The sequence below is a fragment of the Salarias fasciatus genome, chromosome 9, assembly GCF_902148845.1.
Source record: "Salarias fasciatus chromosome 9, fSalaFa1.1, whole genome shotgun sequence".
NCBI classification, from domain to species: domain Eukaryota; kingdom Metazoa; phylum Chordata; class Actinopteri; order Blenniiformes; family Blenniidae; genus Salarias; species Salarias fasciatus.
Genome location: NC_043753.1, coordinates 7,586,251 through 7,591,842, shown reverse-complemented (window position 1 = coordinate 7,591,842; position 5,592 = coordinate 7,586,251).

Below are 5,592 nucleotides of genomic sequence, written 5' to 3'. Positions count from 1 at the left end.
CTGACACCTCCTGCTTAAAACCCAAAAAGTCAGAAGGACCTTGAGGCCCCGCTTTCACGGTCTGTACTCATGTTAAATCAAGCTATAAATATATGAACACATAGTCATATGTAAGCAGTACAGAATGATTAATGGTGATATACGTGTTCCATATGACCCTATATGAACTGTTTATGGCAGGGCCGGCTCTAGGCATAGGCGAACTAGGCCGGCCCTGGTTTATGAATACCTGGGAACTTGCCCCTTAAAGCTAATAATGTGACTTTGACGCATAATTTTTCAGGTTTTGCTCAGAAAAACTTAACATTTACAGAAAAGGTTAAAATCAAGGAAATTTCAGAACATTTTGTGCAAGAATGTGTGGGATGGAAAAAGATCCAGTCAGGTCTTTATAAGTAAGTCGGCATTTTTGACTTTCCTGACCTAAGGGAAAAGTAAACTGTTCATGTTTTTGAAAAAATTATTCTAATCCCAAAGTTTATCAAGAGAATGATGTTCTTGCCAATAAGAGCATCGTTTGCTTCAAACCAGTTAAAATGAAAAAGAAAGAGGAGAAAAAAGTACCAGAATGGATAAAAATGTATGTGAGGGTTAAAAGAGACCTGAAACTGTGTCAAACATCGATTTTAAAATTACCTGGATACAGGTATGTGTGTGTGGGTCTAAAATGAATAAAAGCACAGAGAGCAAAGGCAGAAGTGTTGCTCCCTGCTTCAGGTTATCGATTTATATCAAAATGACCTCTCAAGACTCAAAAGGAAAGCTGTGAAAAGCTCCACAAACTCAAACCTTCATGCTCATTCAGACGTCCTGAAGCGAGCTTGTGAATGGGAGCAGGACAGATTCACGTCTTCAGTCATGAAAGCAGGTGGTTTAAGTTCAGGGTTCAGGCCTGAAAAAGGACAAATGGAAGAAGGTAAGACGTGCAGTTGTAACGCAGTCGGCCTCACAGGCATGAAGGTGTCAGAAATTCACCGTTTTGCTCCACGTACGTCGTCCGTCGCAGCGCCTGGATGGAAATCTACAGAATGTCTAAGTCACAACTGCAAAAGAAAACCTGCTGACTCGGCTGTTTCCTTCATTCAGCGTCTGGAAGGATTTTGGTCTCCTTGTTTGTCACAGTTGAGACTGTTTTGGCGGAAACGGAGCCGTGCTGATTGCAGCACCGCAGCATCAAGGTGTGCATCCCGCTCCGACATGTTTGGGAAAATTCATTTCGAATAAAAAGATATTTACGGACACGGCAAAACACAAGGTTGTGAGGGCTGCTCAGACTTCCTGGGTTTTACTGCCCTCCCTGGACACATACGTTTACACGGATTGTTCCTCGGCCAGTAATTCAGACACAGCGCCTTTATTTTGCAGCCTCCACGTCTGTGATAATCAGCCCCCGCTCAGGAAACACAAGAAGCAACAAGAAAGTTCATCTCTGGAAACAATATCCACCTACTGGATCATCCACGCTCAGCCATTTACAATTCAATAAAACATTTTTTTTTTCCTATGTTTTCCACATCACTTCAGTTATGCGTTTTCTTTTTATTGTCCTCAATCTAACACGTGCACTTTCTAAAACTCAGGATTCCTAGTGGACAGAATATGAATGTTCTGTGAAAGAAAGAAACAGAATGACCATTTATAATGTGAATCACCCGCAACCTCTGATAGGTCAGATTTTCACTATCACTTCATTTTGGTTCCATTATTAATGTTGGGTCCAATTTAAACATCAGTGCTTCAAGTGAAAACAGATTGATCTGGCTCTTTAATTTCAGAAAAGCTTCATTTGAAAGTGATGTTCGTGCATTACAACGGCAGAAAATCTTGAGTAAGCGGGTCCTCGGCGAGACATTTCCATCCAGGGCTAAATTCACCCCAGTGCAATGAGAAAAGCTGCAAACTTGTCATCCTGCAGTGTTTGTCTGCAGCACACTTTCCTAAAATCAAGAATAATCCTTGTCTGAATAATTTGCATGCTTTTCACATGAGTAAGTTTTCTCCAGGCATTCTGGTTTTCTCAGTCCATAAATATACATTTGAAGTCAATTTGTGACTTTTAAAATGAAAAATGAGTGAATGTTAGCGTCTGAGGTAAATCTGTGTGTCTTGCGATGGAATTTTAATTAGTAGGTCCCCAACAGGCACCAAAAAAACACTGCTAAAGATATGAAATAACGCAGAACAACATATTACACATAATGGTTCATGCAACAGTTTTAATCTATCCTAAACATTTTATAATATTCTAATTATTATGAAGAGAAACTGTACAAACAGTGTTTGTCCCTCCTTTAAATGCTAATTTTAATTGATAACTTGGATTGTGTTTGAGTATAAACAGGAAATGTTGACTGGCTGCGTTGTTTTTCACCCCTCAGGAAAGCAAAGTTTTAATTTCCCATTTAAAATGGTCAAACTGGGAAGGTTAGAGCTACAAACAGTTCAGAAATTCAATTTAATGAAGAATAAAATTAACAATGACTTCAAACGATTCTCACAATTTGTAACCAAATGAACTGTGATATAATTCTGATAGAGGATTTATAGTGATATTGAGCATTGTAAGTGCAAAAAAACTCACTAAATTCAGCTAAAATGAAGTTTTTCAGTTCAGCCTGAACCGAGCAGAGAGACGTATTGCAATCTGAAACTCGTTCGTTGCACCAGCTCCACTGAAAGCCGCAGAAGTTAGAAGAGACCTCTGAAAGTACGATCTCTCCCACGGTGCCTCGCTGGAAGAGCCTCTTCAGGTGAAAAGACGAAGCAGGAAAGTCCTGGTGGACGGGAAAGCTCTGAGCCGAGTCAGCCGTCAAACATCTCCAGAGATCAGAGCGAGCGGCGACAAACACTCCAGCTGTCTCTTAAACTTCAAAAACTACATCAATAACAGCGTGAAGGACACGAGGGACGTCTGAGGCGATCATTAGGAGATCTGCTCAGGGTTTCAATGCTTATTTTCAAAGATTTTCTATTTTCTTTGGAGTTGAGTTTCCACCATTTTTCTCTATTTTGTCTTGTTTTTCTGTTTTCCTACCCCCTTTGTTTCATCCTTTTTCCTTATTCCTTTGTTTCTTTCCCCATTTTTTCACATGCATTTGTGGGATGAGCATCAGATCTGAACCTCATTTCTCACCATCTATGCATATCTTAAGTCTAACGCTGCAGAACAACATAACAACATGCATGGAGAAGCAAGGTTAAGCTGAGGAACCCTCGGGGAGACCTTTCATTTGACCCGGATTGAATATTGATGGTGTCATAAGAGAGAAAAACACAGAATCCTGCGACACGGCGCAGCATGCAAGGTCGTAGAGGTCAGCGTGCTGTAAATTCACTTTATCTTCACTACAAGTCATAAAAAGCATTCATTTCTTAATTAAATGTTATTAAAATCTGCTGTGCCCCTCTCCTCCTCCTCCTCCTCCTCCTCCTCACTACATCCACCCACCCTGCTGTTGTTAGTCAGGTTGTAAAAACACGTCTCGCACAACACGGTGGCGGTAACCTTCAAATTTAATTAAAACTCCAGACAAAAAATAAATATATAAAGGACAAAAAAAAAAAAAACTTTCCCCTTGATTGATTGGTTGGAATTCTGCAAGTAAATTAGTTAAAGTGATGCAGACGTTGTAGCATTTCGTCTGTTCTGGATAAGAAAGCGTCTTATTGGACCCGACAACATCAAATCAGACAGAAAATGCTCCTAAATGCACATTTAAATAATAAAGAATGGCATTCGCTTTGAAGTATTTCTAAACTTCCCTGCTTTATGGTTATCCTTCACTTCTGATGTGAAGGTTTCCTGTGGAAAATTGAGGGAAATTTTCATTTTTCAATCTTCCTGAAACCACTTTAATTTGAATGATAAATATAGAAAATTATGAGCCGCATGCTGTCAGGAACAGCGATCAGTCTGGTGTAAAAAGTGAGACTGGAGGCGTCAGAATGGGATGAAGTGTGTTGTGGGAAGGCAGTGACCTCTGCTGGAAGGTAACAGGTAGTGCAGCTGAAATACGATTTCACAGTAAGCACTGTTCTGTTGTATCACAAAAACTATACAAGTGTTGAGAAACGTTTCAAAAATCCCTCATATTCTACTATTTATAGATTCAACATTTCTCGAAATAGGAAACACTGCTTATTTCTGAAAAATGAGCCACAAAATGCAACATTTTTGAGTATAGCTCACATTTATAACAACAAAAATAGACAGATGAAGAGGAAATAAAATCACCAGCTGGGTTTGTTTGGGAGTTTAGTATTTTCATTCGTCACTGAACAGATGAAAATAAAAAAAAATAAAAAAAAGGAAACCCACACATCCTTAAAATGTCTTAAATTAATGAACAACTATGGTTCCCTTCTTTAATCCTACAAGCCAGAAAACTGTTGCAGGTATTGACGAAGGAAGACCACATTTTGGAAACCCCAGTGTGTATTTATTGCACTTTTAGGGACCTCGATAGAGGGAAACCTGGATTTTAGATCTGAAGATCTGACCTGTCGCGTGTCCTTCGGCTGGTGCTGATGGAGTTTCTCTCTGCTCACCTGTTACAGGTGCAGGGCGGCCGTCTCCACAGGACTCCAGCTGATGGGTCGACCCTCGCTGGCCTGCAGTTATATTTGTGATATTCTAAGTTTAGATGGATTTCCAAATTGAGGAAAGTCAATAAAAGCAGAATTAATGTCAAAGATCAGCACGTTTCTGTGACTCTAATCGACCCACCTCTGTTTTTTCCTTAAAACTCGGGCCATCATGCTGCTGGAGGAGGAACAGGAGCTCGTTTTTAATCCAACATGAAAAATCCAAATGACCAATAAACCAAAATCCAGAAGCGATAAGAAAGAGACACTACAGTTCAAATACAGACACTGGAGGGCTGCCAAAAGACAACCCGACAAACAGAAGACATAAATCCCACACACCAGGTGACGACAATCACACACTCAGACACAGGTGAAACACATCAGGGAGAAAACGGCTCTCAGATGCGATGAGAGGAAGTGAAGTAGGCTGGAATCAGAGGCAGAATCTGAATGTCCATGACAGGTGGAACCGGGAGAAAAGCTTCAGGCATTAAATATGATCAGAATCCAATGAGGGAAATAATCCAAAGCAAACACGTCATATTTCAGGTTCCACATACGTCCCAGTGTGAACTGGACCAGTAAAATAGTGCCGTAAATAACATTTAAAGTTCAGTAAACACACTCAAGCATTAAGGACACGAGTGAATCACATTAGAATAACTAAGAACACAGTTCGACACTAATAACAGTGGAGAAGAGAGTCTAAATCAAGAAACGTGTTTAAGAATCATAATTTTCTTTGGACTGTTTACCATTTGCTCGGTGGTCTGGCTGGATTAGGGCCTCCTGTGGGCCTGTTTTGGTCCACGGGCCTTATTTTTGACACCCCTGATGCATATTACATCTTAGGACAGGAAGAGCACAGAAATTGTGACGTTAAGACATTTGGAGCTAATACAATTAATTTAAACATCCTGATTTTGGACAAATGTTGGACACAGAAAACACATTTTAATAGTTTTTTATTTTACATCAACAAATGAAACATTTTAAAATCGAACT